This window comes from Pagrus major, chromosome 4 (assembly GCF_040436345.1).
Source record: "Pagrus major chromosome 4, Pma_NU_1.0".
Lineage (NCBI taxonomy): Eukaryota > Metazoa > Chordata > Actinopteri > Spariformes > Sparidae > Pagrus > Pagrus major.
The window spans coordinates 31,824,367-31,845,909 of record NC_133218.1 but is presented as its reverse complement, the minus strand read 5'-3'; positions in this window follow the sequence as shown (position 1 = coordinate 31,845,909).

The following is a 21,543-nucleotide window of genomic DNA, read 5'->3' as shown; positions in this document are numbered from 1 at the left end:
TGCTTTGGTTTTCCTAACTTGTCTAATACTGATGCTTTGGCAACGCGGCTGACCTGACATACAATCCCAAAGTGTCACGAATAGGTTATTCAATGGATGCACATATGTAACTTTACAGTGATAGTTGGGGTCTTTTGATGTGGGGTTGTATGAGGTTGTATGAGGTCAGTATATTACCTGCAATAGCTGACCATCAGCTCTCCCCCTGTGTGGAGAAGCAGCGTGTAGCACCAACAGGGAAGCAGAGCATCATATTGCTGTAAATGGTACCAGCAGCAAGACTTATTGTAGCCACCTAAAAGAAGTCACACCTAAAAAATACATATATCCGTTTAAGTGTACGCTATATTTTCAACAGCCTTTGACAGCCCTTTCCTTTGGGACTACATTCCCTAAACCGTACAAAGTCTGTATTCCTACGCACCTACCGGCCGCTGTATTATACCACAGATCTGCTGTTTGGGTCAGATCTTTAGCCACTGTCTGATAGTGGTAAAGCCAGAAATGTTCAAAATTATAAAAATAATAAATATACTGTATATATTTTTTAGGTGGGCCTTCTTTTAGGTGGCTAAAGGGTCTCTTGCTGTCGGTCCCGTTGAACAGTACAATGTTCTGCTTCCCTGTTGGTGTTACGCACCGCTCCTCCACACAGGGTGAGAGCTGATGGTTATCTACTGCTGGTAATACACTGACTAGGGATAGGTACCTCATACAACCCCATATGAAAAGACCCCAACTATCCCTTTAAATTACATTTGTAATGTCAGATTTCCTACTATAACACTAACTGTAGATCTGTTCTGTGTATCTCTCTTCATTTTGTTGTGTCTCTTCTGTTATTTAGCTCTTTGAGAACAAAAACTCAGTATGAAGGCATTGTGACAAACATGCTGACAAACATCAGCATAGCCTTTACCATGCAGTGAATACAACTCGGTAGCATAAAGATGTTTACTGCGAGTGCCGAATAAGCCATTTAAATTTCCATTTCAATCATACACCTGGCGTTCGTATCCCAGAATGATACACACAGAGGCAATGAGAGAATCCGATTAAACTCCTGCAGGTTCAAGCAGCATACCGAGCGTCCAACAGCAAATAAGGAGTGAAACATTCAGATAAAAGAATAAACAAATAACAAACTAAAGCTCAGGGCCGAATAAGACTCTGGTACAAAAAGTTCGCTTTATCGTGGTTGATTTGTTTTATGAGACAGGAGCAAGATCCCTTCTTCTCCCTCAGTCCTTCAGCCCTCCCTGTTAATTTTCTTGGAGAGGAAAGAGGTTGGAGTTATATGAAGGTTGTCATATGAGTCGGCTCATACATCAAACGAGATGACCTTAGCCTCGGTGACAGGACAGTACAGGACGGTGTGTGTGTGTGCGTGTATATGTGTGTGTGTGGTCATCCACATAACAGATATACTCGTGTGCCTGAGAGCATGCTCACACAGTTATGCATGTTTGTCGACGTCACGCTCACCTTCGGTTTTTTCTGCTCATTTCCACACTGAATATGCAGAATGTATATAAAACGGTGAGCGAAACCAGGAAGCCGTCGGCGCGTTAAGGGATATCCTCAGGTATAGGATTACGCTGGCTGAAGATTATTATTGATTTGCTCATGGAGCTGTCAGTCTCCGCTCAGCTACCTGGAGCAGGGTGACTGACAGGGACGGGGTTGGGTGGCCCCCAGCCAACCAGGAGGAACCACTCTGCTGGATGGGTCGGGAAGATGGAGGGAGATTGAGGGAAGGATAACAGAGAGGGATATGGGTAATTGATGATTGTTTCAGCAGTGGAGTGGGAGGAGGGAGAAGGAGAGGGAGAGAGAGAGAGAGAGAGAGAGAGAGACATACACAAAAAGAGAGTGAGATGGGAGGAGAAATGACTGAGAGCAGAGAAAGGTGGGTGATGAGACTTAAGAATTTTTACATTTTTAGATTAAAGGTGAGGACATGAGCACCATTCTTAAAAATGAATAAACCATCACCAGTTTGACGGATCCTCCCTGGAGTGCACAAAAAACATGATTTAGGAAAATAATTCAAAACAGAGATAGCTGTTTTTGCACATGTAGTTTTGATGGGTCAGCAGCAATGCATTTTGTCAGCAGAGGTCCTCAAAAGTATTGATTGCGTGTCTGTGTGCTGTTGTACACAATGTACATACATCATTGTGTTTTTTCAGATGCATCACTGCAGAGGTATTTAGTCTGACATCACTCAGTGGAAAGGGGGAGTTTTAAGATTAAGTAGTCCCATAATAATCAGAGCCCTGAGCTGTTTTTTTTCCCTGTTTTTGGCTCGTCTGGTCTTTTTGTGTAGTAATACTTGTATAACATCAATCCTGTAATGCACAATCAAGTTATGCACATAATTTTTTTCAGGACAACCTGAACTATCAGAATGTGTGAATAATGAAAGGACCATAAAGACAAAAAAAAAGAACAACACAGAAATTAAATTTCACTGAAATGTATTCAGATCCCCCAGATAACTATAACGAACGAGGCTTTCGGCTTCTGAAAATTGCTCTCCCAAGTCTTGGCAATCAAAATTGAAGCACACATTGATGGTTTCATTCTTACAAACTTGGAAACACTGCCTCAGGCTTCGCTCTTACAGAATTGAAACATCACCTCAGGCTGTGCTGAGCGCACAGGGCTAGGCTTATCTTCTCCTGTATGATATTCTACTGTCTTTAGGACCCCGCAAACAGTTTGCTTATGTCAGCACGTCATCAGAGGTCAACTGTATCTGACAAACACTCATGAACAGTCGGATCAGCCTCCCCATTGGTGGACAAGACCAAAACAAACGTCTGATTGGTCGAAAGACTCTCCCAAAGCACTATGGGAAGTCAGTATGTCCCGTTAGCGTCCGACCAGCGGTGTTTCATAATCGAAAAGTGGATCAAATATTCACAGAAGCCACTGTATATTGGATCTATCATTATGCATTTACTGTCCAAAGACCCAAAGGACACCTGAGTTCCAGGCTGGATTGTTCAGCTTCTGTAAGAGCTGCGATTGGTCATCTCTACAAACCTGCACCTGCTACAGAGTTTTGTGTTTTTTTGTCTATGTGTCAGGGTTTTCATTGGCCCGTTTCTAATCGGTTAGGCGTGGTGATGATTTTCCAAGTAACCAAGTACATTACATGGTGTAATGCATACTTAAGTACTGGAAGAGTGAAATTACAGACTTGAAAAAATACAAGTTTCCAAACAAAAATTACTTAAATACAGTCTGTAATTAGTTACTTCCACCCCTGGAAATAAGCCATAAAGGTCTTAGTCAAGCAAGCTCCCCAGAAACAGTGCTGAATTGAGACTGTTCAGGTTGAGCAGCACAACATAAGTATTGCAAAAGAAAATCTTGTAAAAGAATGACATGGAAAGTTAATGCAGGAAAAGCTCAGGTGTAACTCTGATCTTTAACAATAGTTCTGATCCATTAAGGTGTGCCACTTGGTAGCATGCAGTCTGAGTCAGTAAGTGACAGACAAGAGTTGCTGTTGTATAACTGCACAATGATTTATGAAGAACAAATAGGACCCAGACACTGAGAAATAGAAATAGCTGACTTATTGAAAAATTTTTCCAAACAACATATTTAAACCAATAATGCCTCAGACATTCAAGCCAGTGAGTGTCAGACATAGAAACTTGAACACAGACAAACAAAGCGGCCATGAAAAAAAATGCTGGCCCATAAACATTTAAGTGAGAGAGACGTCTCGCCCAGACAACTTTTAACGCGGTATGATTGTTGGTGCCAGACGGCGCGGTTGCGCCATCTCAGAAAACAGACGCCCTAATTGGATTTTCATGCACTAAAGTGTCTAGTCCTCACAAACAAAAAGCACATAGTTAGCTGCTCTGCTCCTTTTATTGTATAGACTCGTGCATATTATATAGAGGCGGCACACTTTTACATTTCAGACATTCAGCCAATGCTTTTTCCTGGAGTGAAAGAGTAAAAGGAAAGGGATGATATACTGAAAGGAATGACACCTAGTTCTCATCTGTAGAGAGCATCCATGTGTGTAAATCTAGTTTGTGTGATGCCTCCAGTGGCTATAGAAGTCTGCTCGACACTTACACAGAGGCACTTTAATCAACCGGCATCTACTGATGGGCAACAACACACACGCTGGCAGAAACACACGCAAGCAGACCGACAGACACACACACACACACACACACACACACGCCACAAGTTTCTGTTTCACTCTTGTTTTTATTCTCGCTTTGCCTTTACACTCTCACATACTCCATCTCTCTGTCTCCTTCTCTCAGTCTCTTTTCTCACACACAAACACATATGAAGCACACACACACACACACACACACACACACCAATGATTCCCTCAGAGTGCAGACGCAGGCAGAAACAGTCACTCTGATATTATTAGACATTGCACTTTAGAAAGCCAGATGATTCATGTTTTTATTTGAGAACCATAAAACAATAAAGTATGATTGCTGCGCCTGCTGCAGCCTCCTGCAGCGGGGACAAGACGGAGGCCAATAAATGACAGCGTTGATTTCTGCTCACACATTACTCTTTGCCATGTAAAATTATCCATATTCATCTGTAGAGACACACTGAAAAGGCCTTTTAATAAAACACTGACAGATGTATTACACTAATGAGCGACGCCGAACACACAAGTCACACCCACTACACGCTTGTGCAGATCAGAGCTTTTATTTTGTATTTTTAATGAGCTTTTCATGAAGCTTGAATGCAGTGAGATTGCAGGAACTGATGAAAATGGAAAGCTGAGCCAGATGTTCCAAAAAGTTGAAAATAGTGTTGTAAGTAAGTTGTAATCATTGCCTTGGGCCCCAACAGACTCTTGCCACGGGGGATTATAGGGAGGCATCAGAATTATAATTAGTCTTAGGATGTTCAGCACACACAGTGTCACCTTATATTCAGGATGAGATTATTTCTTTAAAAAAAAATCTGTCACTCAGGGAAGTGCAATAAGTTACTCTTTACATATTACTCTGTTAAAAAGTAATAATACTTTACTTATTACTTGTATGAAAGGTAATTACATTACACGTTAAATTACTATATTACTTTTACATAGATAACTTACCCAGCAACGAGTTTATTTAGATCTTGTCCATTTAATCTCTCCACAACCGCGTCGTGCTCTGAAATCCAGTTTCTGTCCGCTGACGCCTCATTGTTTCGTCAAGTTTCACATCGCTATGCTGCCGTATCAGATGCTTCAGTGAATTAGATGTTGTATTTTTGTGGTTAAAAGTGTTTTGCTGCTCGCACAAAGTCTGCAATGGACGACACTCGTCTTCGCATCTTTGACTTGACAAACTCAAAATAATGACAATGCAATTGATCAGGTCTGTGGAGGAGAGAAGGTATGCAGGATTTGAGCTTTTCCTGTAAAACAAGCTCTTTACTCCATCTTCCAGACAACTGGGTGCTCTCCCTTCTTGTGTGTGCGACCGACTGCAGCACCCTGGATGCCTTTTAGGAGAGAAAATGTGCACGATTCACGGCCTCACCGCACTCTATGACCTCAGGCTTTTTACTTCGCCTTCTAGTGTGGTTTAAGGAAGAGCGATAAACTACACTGACTCATCGCACAAAGTTTGTTTAAAGTATAACCTGACCTTAATTCCAACAGGTTTCGGGGTCATTTATGTCCACAAATAAAGAGCCTCTAATTCAAGATATTTAACACTTGTAAAATCTAATGTTTTGGACCAAGAAAAACTGCACTGGTTATTTTAGGCCTGACTGTGTGATCACATCATCACAGTACAACTACAGTAGGCTACTACTGTGCATCAGGCTCAATACGTGTACAAAAATTCAAGAACAACTTCAGCTGTGACATGTCACAGTAGGAACAGCACGTGTGTAAAAAAAAATGAGATCAGATTAAAGATGGCTCCCTGTCACACTTTTAAACCTCACTGGTACGCTTGAGTAGATCAGAGCCACGGTGTTGTGAGTTACACATGTATTTAGATCCTTTATTCAGTGGCCTTGCAGGTACAATGCGTGTTTCTCCATCACAGCTCTACCCTCAAGGCCAGATGAATGGGAGAGCTGTAGCTTCTTCCATCTCAACCATGACCATGAGGCTTTGTCAGAGAGGCCATCGGCTGTTTTTGTCACCATTCTCAGTAATGCTTTCTCCTTTCTCCAGCCAGACTCGGTCTCAGATGGTTCACACTTCTTCTACTTTCAAAGACGGAGGTCACACGGCCCTGGGTGTGTTCTTGAACCCAGCTCTTCTTCAAAGTCTACAAAGAGTTCATGTATTGGTTTTTTTTTTTTTGCTTTTTTTTTTGCTCAAACATTTTCTGTCAACTGTGAACTTTTTCTCATCACGTCCAGTGAATTCAATTTGCAGCAGGTGGAGTCATGTTCCAGAAAGGTTGCATGCGGTACGCCTGCATTTAAAATTTACTGCGGAGAATATGTCTCGCCGTAATGGGTTGTGAGGCCATTGCACACACATAACTGTTTTCTCCAGGTTTTGACTTTCCTCCTCCAGCACACATTATTTACAGGCAGCTGGTGGCTGTCTGCCACACCTCAAGGTGTCTGTGTCACCGCCAAGCACACACACACACACAACCGACAGCCTGTCCCTGTCCCCTCGTCACACAACCCTTGGCCCCACCTCACTCTGTCCCCTTAGCCTGCCACTTCACCACAACCCCCCTCCCTTCCTCCATCCCTCCTCTGTCTGTGTGTGTGTGTGTGCTGATATACATGTCCGTGTTGTGTGTGTATTGGAGTGTGAGTGCGCACACGTCTCCCTCGCCCATCTGAAATATGGCTGTGTCTGCCCGGTCTGTATATCTTGACTCGTCCCTTCAGCAGAAAACCTTGGTCGCCGCTGATGGAAGAAGCACCGCCACAAATAGCTCCGAGACACGGCACTCTAACAGGTCACAGGCAAAATGAAGGAGGCATGCACTCAATGACATTTGTGGACCGCATTCATGCACTGTTGGTCCATTACTCACGGAGGGAGGATGCTGCATCAAACCATAAAAGGTTATGTTTGCTGCACGAATGAAATTAAACAATATTAAATCTAATAACCAGTGAATAACCAGTTGAGACGTTATATCTTTGAATGGTTTCTGTCTGTCTGGGATGTAGTCCAAGCCACGAGGGGTCACAGTCACCTCTCCTCTGTATCATGACGACTACATAAAGTAATATATAGTAATTACATTTTCTCAAAATTCAGTTAAAAACCAATTCATAGATAAAATAACCAGATAGAAATGTCTGTTTGTGGCTAATCCATTCAATATAGTATATATATTTATGACAAATCAGGCTTTTTCAAAAATCCTTTAAACCCAATATTGGAATAAAACAGTCCTCCACAATGACACAACCGGGCGCGATATATTAATGGGATAGTACTATGGTACTAATTCTTTGATTAATTTCATAATATTAAAAACGTTTAGTATTAGATTGAACAGCCTTCTAGTGTCAAAGTTTTCCTAAAAATACTTTAAGTTAAGTTATACCTGTCCGAATCCATAATGGGTCTGACGATGTTTGAAAAAGGAGGCAGGGAAAGCAAACTCAAGCATTCTTTACTCAAGAAGAAGTGCAGATACTTACTTAAAAAAAAAAAAAGATCCCTCTGAAGGACGAAGCTAACTGAACCTCACGCCATATTAATCGGATTCAAAGCCTATTAAACTTAAAGGTAGACTCAGTAGGATTTGTCCAAGCTTGTTGATTGTTGCGTTTCATTCCCAGGATTTCAAATACTGACATTTTTGGTGGATAAAGTGTCCCAGGCAGTGTCTTGTTACATCTTTTACGTCATTTCATCCTGCTACGTGTGCCTTGCGTGACATGCACTGAAAGGCTGGAATCAGTCTCGTGATGTTGGGAAGGCGGCGTGCAATGACGCAAAACAAGAATAATCGATAATGAAATAATCCTCCTTACATTTGAAAATGTAAGGAGGAGAAAGTACAGATGTTTGTGTTCAAATGTAGGGAGTAAAAGTAAGAAGTCGTGATGAACACTCAGTATTTGTACTTCCCACCTCTGCCGTTAGATTGGACGGGTCAATGGGGACTTAAACCAATGGAGAAAAGTGGATTCCTGTGTGTTTTATTCAGTTTCTGAAATCCATTACATCAGCCACTGACCCACCTTTGCAACCTTCGGTGAGTGAGTGATACTCAGAAGATTTTTTGGTGGATTTTGAATGCTCCATTTCCCCCCTACATGCTTGTTAAGTGAGCTGAACATTCACTTAAATTAAACTGCAAACTCTAAACTGCCTGTGTGATCGACAGGCAGCCTGTCCATGGCGTACTGTTTCTTGCCTAATGCAATGCTGGAACAGTTTCCAGTGTCCTTGAAAAGTAAGATCAGAAAATGGATGACAATAAGTGATTTTCTCATGTGTGTGTACTGGTGAAAAACCCTCAAAGGAGGTGTGCGATTTAAACGTGCGTGATTATTCCGTGGAAAACCAACATGTGCTGCTTTGACATGTGCTGTCAGCCTGTTACCACGTCTTTATGCTTTCGAGTGTGTTGTGTCAAACTGCAGTGACATGTTAAAAATTGGCTCATCCTTCTTTTAAAGGTGTAGCTGTGCCTCACCGCTGTGTGGGATTGACTTTCTCTTCACTCCACGTATGCACTGTCCTCTCATTAGTGCCACCACAGGCTGCTGGAGCTTTGTTCGAGAGCACTTGACAGGTCACCGAGTGTTAACGTCTAATGAGAGCGTTGCACAGTAATCTTCAATGTGTCACTCGGGCTCTCCAGTAGCATGGTGATGACTGGAGGATGATTGTGGAGGATTATGTAGAAAATGGACCCACTCAGGTAAAGTCCCCTCCAATCTCTCACTCCCTGCTACCGAGCGGTCCACGGCCTCGTTGCCTGATGAAATCAATTATCAGTTTCCTCTATCTGATCGCAGTCTCAGCGGCGATGGCGAGAGACCGAAAAAGGCTCGCGCCTGCGAAGACTCCGAATAAACAAAGTCAGGGAACAATGAATTATTCCGTTTGGAGGAGGAGAGAGTGACAGACCGCTACGTGGGATGTGTTTAATGAAATGCAGGAGCTCACAACGCTCACACACACACACTGGGGCTGTCAAGATATCGAACCGGAGAGGCCTCGGAAACCTCCCACGGCTGCTTCACAAACAGGATGCACCAATCAGCCTTGGGCAATTCTCCATGTGTGATTGTACATTTATTTGTGTCTGAGAGTTCGACTGCACGCTTGTATGCATGTCTTACACGCATGTTCATGCAGCTGCGCTCATCAGCTGGCAGGTTCTGTGTTGTATTTAGGAGGGGAAAAAAATGGTATGAAATAATCAGTTTCAATTTCTTTGTGCACGTGAGGAGGATCTGTTCTTTTTAGGTTTATTCCCCTGTTATTACATTTCAGCAGTGCTAGAGGGAGCCCTCCTCCATTTCACTCAGTCAAGGACTTAACACCCCCTCCCTACCCACGGCCCCTCAGCCCCCCCTCCCCTCAGCCTCCAGGCAGCCAGCAGGGCCATTGGGCCAAGGCCAGTCCAGCCCTTCAGCCACAGAGATGGGCTTGGACGCCCCAGGGGACCAGAGAGGGACCTGCCGGGTCCGGAGCTGCGGTCAGCCACAGGGTGGGACAAAGAGCGGGGATGCTGAATGCAATCTGACCCTGTCACTCACATAGTGGAAACAGGGTTAGGAGAGAGGCTAGAAGTAAAGGAGGGAAAATGGAGAGAGAGGAGACAGGGGTAGTCAGACAAAGATTGGGAGCAAGGCAAAGGTCCGAGCAGGTCTGAACGGATTCATCAACACAGTAAAAAGAATGAAAAGAAAAAGATTCAGGCCAGGAATTATTTTGGGTCGGTACAATAAAAAAAACCCTCTCCACTTTGCAGATTGGGTGTTTAGTGTAAAAACCCAAGGTCTAAAGCACGGCTGCAGTCTGGGCGCTGAAAAGCCATTCTCTGAATTCTGTTCTTTAAATGGGGAGAAATATTGATCTGGCTCAGCTGGCCCTGTAGTGCTCTGTGTGCATGTGTGTGTGTGTGTGTGTGTGTGTGTGTGTTGTGTGTGTGCGTGAGGCTTTGTCTTTTAGGACCCAGTGGGGGTGGCGGTGGGGTGTTTCCATGGATACGTCCTCACCCCCCACCCCTCCACACTATATCCGACACACATGCACACATATACACACGTACATACATGCACTACCCCTGCCAAGGCTGTAGGTGTAAAACACACACACACACAGACACACACTTTTATAAGGCCTCTGGTCAAAAGATGTAGAAATTTCTAAAGGCGTTTCGAGACATGTCACACTCCTGGACGCACAGATAAGGATAAAAACTGCAGCCTAAGGCTACACAAAGCACACACACACACACATAGTATGGTCCGAGGAAACAGACAATCGTGGTGAAAAAAAACTGCACAACACTAATGTGAGACACAGACTCATTGCTCATCATTTCCTTTCAATTTACCCTCGTTGTCTCTTCCACCCTCGACACACTCCTCCTTCTCACACACACACACACCATTTTGTGCTGTGTCCATGATATCCTCTACACTTCTTGTACCTTTACCCATTTATGTGCACTTAGACACACACACAGCCACAGCCGTGTATTTTAACCCCACATAATATGTTTGTATTTACAAATGCAAACTGGCTTAGTCGCACTCCCACACAAACACACACACAGGCACACACCCACACACACACACCTGTCTTGTGGAATGAGACATGAGGGGAGGAGATCAGAGTGGTTTACTGCCAGGTAACTGATATAAATACCCCTCATTACAATGGTGACAGGGGTTTCTTCTCTCCTCTGGCAAAATAGCATCATTAGGGAAACACAGACACACACACACACACACACACACAGTGGTCACAACATATATGGGCACACCTGCAGATAAACAAAGATACACACATGGACAAGAACAAAGTAGACTTAGATGTTGTGGAGAAACATACCAACACAGCGCACACATAAACGTCTACAATAAACACACAAACAGATAAACATGTTGCTCTTTTTACTAAATGATGATGATGATGATGATGATGATGAAAGATGGAGGAGGGTTTCATGGGGACGTTATAAGGCAGGAAGTCGCAGTGCTAGCCGACAGAGCGAGATCAATACTCCCAGGGTCAGTTACAATATTTAGGGTCACATGACTCCAGGACCAAAATAAATCAGGATGTGAAATATTGTTGGGGTGGATGCCGGGATGAGTCTACGACTGAAACGAGAACAAGGGAGGAGAGGGGAGAAATGAGAGGAGGGAGGGAGAGATACGTCGTGTAAAAACATAAAAACAACCAGATATTATACGACGTAGGACGTCAGTGTGTGATTTAGGTTGAAGTTTGGCTTGGAGGATGTAAAAAGGGCATCAAGAACACAGTTTAAACACATTCTGACAAAGTGTGAAAGGACATTTATTATTAAAGATACATGATACAATTTCAGCTAGCTAGTGCATGCAAAATGCATGCAGCAATCTGCAGCAATCACCGCCACACAACCTCAAAGCATATTTATTATTGATGACAGGAAATTCTTTTGACATGATAACAATGTAAATCTGTTTCTAACCTCTATAATAACACTTAACATTAAATAAAGTGATAAATTATTGTATTAACTGGTTGTTACTTGAGTTAAGATGAGATACGTGAAATGTACATGGAATCATACTGTATAATTGCCAAGGCCATTTAGTGAAGCAAACTAATTCACTGAGCATTTCGCTCAAAGAAAACACTTTCATGGCGAGGCAACACAAATCCGATTACATTCTGTAAACTCATTGCGATCCACGCGATTGCTCCTCCACCTTAACTCTGATTAGATCATATCTCACTTATTAATTTCACCGATGAGGAGATTTGCTGTTTCCCTGAGTAATGCCGCGACGGCTGCTGCTGCTGCTGCTGCTGTCCAAATGGACAGCATGCACAACATCAGAGGGAAGACAGATGAGAAACGAAAGAGAGCAATCATATTTCCTCTTTATAATAAAGCTTTTAAACTTTTAGCTGATTCAAACATCCCCCTCTTCTGTCTCGCTGCAGCAGCAGCAGCAGCAGCAGCAGGAGTGGGTGAGGAGAGAGTGATAGATGGAGCCACGGATGCGTTGTTTAAAGAAAAAGCCGGAGCAGAGAAAGCTGCTGTTTGGGTCGTAACTGTTAAGACTGTTTACAGACGCTGTGCTTCCCGTCTGTCGTTGACTGATTGTCGATTCACTGCCCCCACAGAATTATCTCTGCTTCTTTTTGGCACGCAGCACTGAAACAAAAAATGTATTAGCTTATAATAGACTCTGATTCTCATGCGTGTGTGTGTGTGTTTGTGCATGCATTCGTATGCAGGCGTGTGTTTCTGTTTGTGCATGTGTTTGCGTAATTGATTGGGGATTTCTGGGTCTATTCAAGAAGAGCCGACCTCTGACCTTCTTAACAAGTAGCAGCTCCGCCCCCCTCTGGCCCTGAGTCTCTCAATCTCACACTGTGTTAAAGGAAATTAGTCACACACTTAACCACGCACACCCTGCCCATTGTTAAGTGACTCCTAAAGTGTGTCAAAGAGGTTTCATGGTTGCCTTAAACAGCTCTCGTCTCCCTCCCAGACAGCAGGCACGCTCAGGTTCACCACACAAATCCTTCTAAACACTAGAGCCGAGGTACTCAACCTTGGCCCGCGACCCTTAAAGACAAAAGCTCCTGTAAACTCCACATACACGGCAAACAGTGAATAGTGAGACAGATTTGATGGCTGTGCTTTCTGCTTTCCTTATTTTAGACTATTTCTCAAGAGGCAAACCCACAAAATTACAAAAAAACGATACAGAAATCTATTTTCACTTTATTTTAAACCACATCACAATCACCCTGCAGGTGCCGAAGCCAAATGTAAGAGCCATTAGGTTGATGAATTAAAGAAGCACCGTTCATCTTTCACTTGTATTTCGAGTCAGTTCATTTAAATTCAATATATTTCAATCAAAGAACAATTAAAGGTGCAGTCCACCAGTTTTACAAGTGAGGTTTAGCTTAGTCATCACGAGGGGTTAATTATAAATCTGTAAAAAAAAAATAAAAAAAACTCAGAAGATATAAACTTGATGATGTCCTCAAATTTACCTCTGATTGTGTTTGAAATTTAAGAGCTTTAAAGGTATACTCTGCAGGATTTTCCTAAGGAAACACAATAGCTTCATACAAAAACAATCTCTGTCAGTCATCACTTATAACCCATCCGAAGCTCTCTGTCGCTTTCTGTCTGTCTTTCTCACCTAGCCAAGGAAGAAGGGGCTTTGAATGGTACGTTTACAAACAGCAACTGAGCAATCCTGCATCGTATACCTTTAACAAAAAACCTAAGTAGTCAAAGCTATGGATTTGGAGTCAGGAGTTTAGAAGAGTGTTTACCAGGCAGGGAGAGTCCATGGATCCAACAATTAAAATCTGGATACAGCTCCAGAGGTGGAGCCCCATTCAAAGCTGCATCAAAACAAAAAAAAGCTTGCCTTCCTGGGTATAAAGATACCCAGATCTTCCGTGTTTTGGGGCTCACATGGTGTGCACACTAGAGAATTCCCCTGACCGAGCTGGCTAACGTCCAGTTTAGTGCCAGGCTAACATGAATGGGAAATAAAGTGATTTAATTTTGCAGCTCTTTTACGCTTTTTAAAATTTTATCGGACCGACCGGCTCAAATTATGACATTGAAACGAGTCATTTTGTGGGGGTTGTGACGCTCATAAAAATGTATCCACCGTTTCACAGACGCCTCTTTCACAATGTAAGCTTATGGGAAAAAGTCTTGTGGGCCCAAGTGCCTCACGTGACGATGTAATTACACTATCCGGCCACCGCAAAAAGTTAGGCTTCAAATCTGGGGCTTGGAAGAGACTAATGAAAGACATTATCCAGTTGCATTATGGGAAATGTGGTATTCAGTGTTTTTTGGAGCTTGACCCATAAAAGGGACTGAAAGTCAGCATATGTTGGCCTCTGCTGCTTCAATTCTGGCTGTTCCTTTTTATTTATTATTATTGTTGTTTGTATTGTGACTCCCCTTCTTTCCAGAAGATGTGGATCTTACATCCCCAAAGCCTTTTGGTAAAAAGAATATGACGCATAATATTTTGATTTCTTCCGATATTATCAGCCTGTAACATGACAGATTGTATGAGCTCCAAAGTAGATGTGTGCACTCCGCCCACCAAAAACATCCTACATTTATATAGTATTAAAGCATCTCCTCTGCGATGCACAGATCTGGTTTAGCTCTCATCCTGAATTTCCAATAAAAATATCACTGAAATTCAGTTCAACTCAAAGTCATTATAATGCTTTAGGAATGCTTGTTGGAGAAACCATGGGGCAGTTTATGTCACTGATCCACAGATGACCCTTGAAAGTGAGGCAATTGTCCCAAACAGTTGCATCATGTCTACGGGTTTTTGATTAAATCAGCCAGAAATTGAGTCATTTTTAGAGGCTTCATGGCAGAAAGTAAAGATTAGAGGAATGTCAAGAAAAATATATAATATTATATAAATATATAATAATATATAATGTAATGCATTTATGACTTTAATACAGAAAATAGAGAGATAACAAGAAATAAGATGCAAACCGTGGTCTCGAACAGGGGACGTTGTGGTTCACGGTCGCCATATCAACCCCTTAGCCACAGGGCTGAGCCAATAAATATAATTTTGTGCAGCAACTGTTCTCCTCCTTCCATTCTGAGGCAAAAAAAAAAATGAAAAGAAGAAATTAATAATTAAACATTCATTCAGCAAATTTGTAGGACGCATAGACGCAATGTAATTGTAAGAAATCAACCCAATTTCTCCCCCCGTGTGTGTGTGTATGATTGTGTGAATTTCTGATAGCCACACACAGATCATCCCGGTGATTGAAAGTGTCTGCTGATTATTGATTTCCCGCAGCGAAGTTGCTAAAAGTCTCGCAGCTAATCCTGGCGGGCTGAACGCGCTGTAGATAATGACGTGTAATGAGCTAATGACTTGCTGAAATATTTAGTAGAGCCTTCAATAAGGTTGCACTATTAGAGGTGGGAGAGGTCATTAGAGGGCTGTCTGAGGGACGGCCCTTCGATTTGTAACACCCAGGGCCCTCGACTCTGAGCAGACACACACACACACACACACACACAGGTACATGCATGGATAAAAGCATACACACCTACTCAGACACACACTCATGGTCAAACACACACACATGCAAGCAAGAAAAAAAAAAAGAGAACGGACGAAAAAGCATGGCTGTTAGTATTAGGAGTTGGACCATTGATCGGTCAGCTTTTAAGAGAGTGACCTTTTGCAGAGGGCTCAACTGGCCTTGATAAATCTGATCTGGGGGCCATCTGTGTCTGGGTGGGAGCAGCCTTGCTAGGATGGGACCCCAGAGAGGAGAGGAGAGGAGAGGAGAGGAGAGGAGAGGAGAGGAGAGGAGAGGAGAGGAGAGGAGAGGAGAGGAGAGGAGAGGAGAGGAAAAAAAGACAGGAAAGGGCAGGAAGAGACAGAGTAAGAGAGGAAAGGTCAAAGGGAGAAGAAAATTGAGGAGACGAGGGGAGCAGAAAGGAAAGGAAGAAAAATATAGCAGATGGGAGGACAGAGGGGGAAGAAAAATGAAAGGAGAGAGCAGAGGAAACAGAGGAGAGGACTAGTTATTTGTTACAGACGGTTAACGAGTAGCTGGACAGTGATTGTTAGTTAGACATGTGAAATAAGTCTCTGACAGGCCGCACAGCCGCCTTGCAGTTGATAAAGACTGTGTAGAAAGCCATCTAATTGGCTATCAATGCAAGCTGCTTAATTGCACAATGACTATTGACAATAGCTATAAACATCTCAAGAGTTTGCCGGAGCGAGCTAATAGAGATCCGATCGTCTCAGTTTCCACCTTCTAATGCTTAAACTGCAGTCTATCGGTTTCTGAATAGATGCAGGGAATGCTGTACAACCATCAGGCCTCCTGACACACGCATGTTGTTTTACCTTTTTAGTACAATATTTTAAGTATGATATTTTATTTTTTATGGAATTGGAATAAATTTTAAAGGTAAGTGGTATAAAGTAACTTACAGTCTACGATTACACTCACAACATGTATGTTGAGACTGATTCTGACATTATTTCAGACTATTTAGCCGTCAAGCAAAAACAAAATTGTGTACTGTAAAAAAAAAAAGAAAAAAAGAGAGAGATTATATATTCTCTTTCAGAATTATATATCTGGTAATATTAAGGGGAAAAATACAAATATGAACCGCTACCTGAACAAATAAAAAGTGAAATTTCATGACATTTAAAATACCCAGCTCGAGTACTGAGGGATGCTGGAGCTGGAAATATTCTCTGTTTATGCTCGCTGGCAGTGATAGTTGCCTTTTTCAAAAAATAGTTAATGATGGGGTGAGCGATTCTGGAGACAGGTAGTTGATTGTTGAGTCTCAATACAAGGTCGTCAAATATCGACTATCTATGAATGAAACTCAACAATCAACTACCTGTCTCGGGAACTGATAACCCCACCTTTATGCACTACCGATGGTAGATGGATATACTTTTTCCGATTAAGTCCAGCTTTTTCTGTTCTGAGAGAAGAAGAAGAAGAAATGTTTCCACTGAATTCCTTAAGTTCTCTCCATTTTACCACTCTCATATCTGTTCATTAAATATGAAGCCACAGCCAAAAGATGTTATCTTAGCTTAGCATAATATAGCAAAATCTGCATACCTGCGCTTCAAAAGCTCCACCATTAACATGCTGTATCCTGTTAGGTTCATCCATACAAAGTTTCTAAGCGTAATTCTGTGGTTTTACTGGGTTTATGTTTGGGACTAATTCTTGCCAGTGTGCAGCGACTTCCCAACAACAACGGCTAAACAAACAAGATGTAGCTAACTAATGTGATATAATAAATAAAGGTGTGTGTAGGCGGATTTAGGTTCCCCTCTGGGTCATTCTGTGTCAAATCAGATCAGGGTTTTGTTTACTTATAATTTTTTTTCCAGACTTTATTTCAATGCTATTTGACACCAAAAATATTTTCTGCTGCATTTTGATAATTGTACAGTTAATTTCCCCTTGAGAATTTTGTCATTGTTACACCCTGAACAATGTCTCATACAGGCAGCCATTTTCAAGGTTTAGTCTCTTCAGAAAAATACCTCCTAGAGCCATTAAATTTGGTAGGGCCACGGACAAAACTGTGTACAACGGATTGCAAATGGTTGAAAGGAACGAGCCGGTGTCATGTTTTTAATTACTGGCCCATGAAAAAAGGGCAAAGTGGATGGCTAAGGGGTCTGTTTCAATAGTCCATGCTGAAAACGCAGAGTTTAATAAATATTTGAAGGGCTCCATCATCAGAATCTGAGTAATGGCAAGTAAGGCAAGCCAAGGTTGCAATTTGTTGCTGTTATGAGATGTATGTTTGAGATTTTGAGTTATCACTCGGTTTCTGTCTTCAGTGTCTAAGTGGAGTGGACATAATAAGCCTCATGTCCTGTCAGTGCAGACGTGTTAGGGAGACGTTCAAGAGAAGTAATATTTAATCTCAGTATCTCTGTTGTTTAACTCGAACAAATTGCCTGATCTGCGTGAAGCTTAGCAACTTTCTTCTTCTCATTCACCTTGTCGTTTGCACATCAAAGCCATATAGATAAGGCATTCACACACACAAACACACACACACACAGCAGCTTTGTCTATCGCAAACACACACACTTAACTCATCAAACTGCAACCTCACCTGCTGCAGTAAAACCACGTTGACTAACGAGAAAAACCAGCGTGCTCCTTACAGACTCCCCACTCCTACTGTACCTTCAAAACTTAACCGTAACACACACACTCAGACGTAAACACTCACACACACACACACATGCTCACACACACCATTACTCTTTCTTTCTCTCTATCTACTACGTTTAATTCCCTTTGGAAAAGACAGGTGCAAACGTTGATTGAGCCTGAGCCAGATTTAGCCCCAGCTCTCAGTGTGCGTCCAGCTGTACTCTCCAACCCACTGAGATCGATGTCCAGCCAGCCAGGCAGCCAGCAGGCAGGCAGCCAGGCAAGCAGCCAGTCAACCAGGCTGCACCCAGCGGGCAGAGGGGGCCTACGGCTTTCCCCCGGCCCCAGATACAGCCGCGCTTCACTGGGCTCATTGGGCAGACCGCAGCAGGGCATCGCACAGTGCCAAGCCCTATCACTGCACCAGTGATGCAGGATGTGCTGGAGGCAGGACGGGGAGGGGACCCCCAAAGCCTGCTGGACCTCCACCCATTTTGCCCTCACAGCTCCTGCTGAAACCCACCTTTTTCCTCCACGCACTCCTCCCCTCTTCCTGCATCCTTCTCAACGCCTCCACCCCTATTGAACCCTCACTCCCTCCTCCTCCTCCTCCTCCTCCTCCTCCTCTTCTCCCTTCCTCTCCTCGCTCCATCCATCTTGGAGCTACTTTGATTCAGGTCTCTCTCTTTTCCATCCTCCATCCTCCCAGCCCCAGCCGTTCTCCAGCCAACCACAGTTTCCTATTGATTTATTGATTGCTGTCTGCCTGTGGGAGAGCGGCCGCAGTCTCCCTCTCTCCCTCTGCTCTCCCCCTGCATGGATTTGTCTTCCCTTTCCCCCTCCTTTCTTCTCCCTCTCTCTCTCTCGCTCTCTCTCTCTCTCTTCACCCTCTCCATCTCCCCATCGACGCAGCAGCTCTGAAACATGAATTAGAGAAAGCAGGGGAGTCCAATTTACCGGGAGAAATCAGATTCACCTTCTCCTACGCTCGTTTCTTCTTTCTCTCCCTAGCAATCTTTCCCTTATACCTGTCTTTCTCCTCCATTGTCCGGGGGTTCTCTTCTGTGCTTTTGCTTTTGTCAGTCCATCATGTCTGCTGCATTCTCGCCCCGTTGGATGAGCGTTAATGCCGGGACGCTGCCAGAACCGCTTGGAAATGTGTTTAAAGCATAATGAGGAATCTTTGGCGTTTAATTCAGTTGTTTCAAATAGCAGACAAATCTATACGAACACTCCAGCTTGGATAAATATCCACTTTATGGATTGCTGCAGGTATTCAGCTTCAGGAGGAGGTCAGATAGAGAATAAATACAATTCAAAACATCCCATTAGCTCTTAAAATTATAGACAGTTGCATCCTCTAAAGTGATATTGACTCGGCCAGATTGAGGCTTAATATTCCTCTTATTCACACTCAGGGTTTGTTTAGTTTCTGTGCAATATATGTTAATTTGTATTGTCTTCAGTGCTGCACTCTCACCAGCTGTGTTGTGTCGCATCCCAGAAATGCTGCAACTTCAATTATCAGTCTCACAACAGCGCAGCATCCCAGTATTACACGAGCTTGCGTCTCAGGCTGAAGAGAGGCGCTGGTCTTATAGCACACTGTCCCCCTGAACTGCAGGTTAGTGCGGGTCACAGAGGAGAGCATCTGATTATCTGACCTCTCGGGTCAACCGGCAGCTCTCTGGGTTTGGAACAATAGGATCAGCTGTAATGGTTGGACGGACAGAATGAGGACCCTCCATCTATCAAATTTACCTTGTAGTGTCCTCTGAAGTGTGGAGTATGTTGACGTCGTTTAGCAGAGTCCACTCATACTAATGACATACTACACATACATGAAACTTTGACTCAGGTATTTGAAGGACCAGTGCATCAAAAGTACACCAAAAAAAGGAAAAAATGTCTCACTTATCTCTTGTCATGCACATAGTTTTGCTTGCGTTTTCTAAGATTCCTGCCTCCACTTCAATACAACTGAGGCGACTGGAATCTCATCTGTGGTTCTCACAGCTTAGAAATGCGGCGTTTAAAAAATTCAGCAAAAATGTCCGCATTACTGTGGAAGAGCTGTCCTCATTTGAACTCTTTTCTATTGAAGGAACGGTCCCTTTGAAATTCGGTGATTGCTTGTCAAAATTAAATGATACCAAAAGTAAGAAAATGCGTTGTAGTTTTTCTAAGTGCTTTTTGTAAGTGCTTCCTCAGCTCCGAGCTGAAGAAGCTTCAACTTCAGATTCGACTTCAAGAAACTGAAACACGTCCAGTTGCCTACGATACAGCACTTAAAGTTACCATGACCTGGATGACTGAGAACCTTCATCAACATGTTGTTTTTATTTCTGTGATCAAACTCTTTAAAGGTGCACTCTTTAGGTTTGGGGAAGAAATTTTCATCAGAAGATCTTCATTGAATGATTTTTCAACAAAACTCTCTTCGTCTCCATGACTGAATAAACATCTTAGGGGACGACACAGTTTCATACTGTTTTACGTTGTTTATATGTGGCGGACCCTGCCACCTTTCTAGCTTCAAATGCGTTCTGCGGACCTTATTTTCCTCTGAGAACAGCTTGTTTATTCAGTTATGGATGGTTTGTATTTATACCATATTAGGTATTAGGTACCTTACCTTACCTAATTCTGAGTTTGAAAACTACATAGTGCCCCTTTAAGTGCCATTTTGAGGTCATTGTTCTTATGTTACTTCTTGTAAAATATTGTAGCTTCTAATTTAATGCTTTTTTGACAAATAGAGATATTTTACCTTTGATAATTTTACACACAACATATAAAATAAGGTCATAAAATACATTACTGTTGTGGAGTAAGCGACACAAGAATACAGCACAATTTAATGGTTTTATTTTTGTTTCATCTGGAGCCGTCGCTGAATCAATAATGTAGCTATCTGAAATTGTGTCAGTCTTCAAGACTTTTATATTTTTTTCTAAAGTTGAGTATTGAACGTGGGACTTGAGTATTATTACATGGAGGTATTGTGTCTTTTACTGAAGTAAAAGATCTGAGTACGTTTTCCACCTCTGCTGCAGCTGCCAGATTTCATTCTACTTCACTGGAAATGATGTTTCTTGTCCAGGAAAGGAATTCTATCTATATGAGGACAAAATCCCAAACGGAGGGGATGTGAGTGGTTGAGGAGGAGGAGGAGGAAGAGGAGGGGGGACAGGGACAGTAGCTCTTCCAGAAAAGACTACAGCGCTGGCATTGCCTCAGTGCATGGCGCTCTTTGTATTGATAAAATCCATACTCCTGAGATGCGTCTGTGTGCGACAGGGAGCGTGAGATTAGTTTCCTGACTGGAACCTAGTTAATTCCACAGAGGAGAGGACGCTCCACACCTGAGGCCCTCAAGACACGGGGCAGCGACAGGCAGACTGCAGGGGCAGGGACACACACACACACGCACACACACACACACACACACTGGCACATGCACGGTCCCCCGGTCTGACGCCACCACCCCGTTAGGAGCAGGGGGGTTAGGTGTCTGCAGGCCAGAGAGTGGCAGCACAAGGACAGACGTCTCCCTGGCTGTCTGGCTGCCGACAGGTCTGATCGATCAATATGCTGACTCTCTCTCTCTCCCTCTCTTCCCTCCTCTTCTTCCTCCATCTTCACCTCTC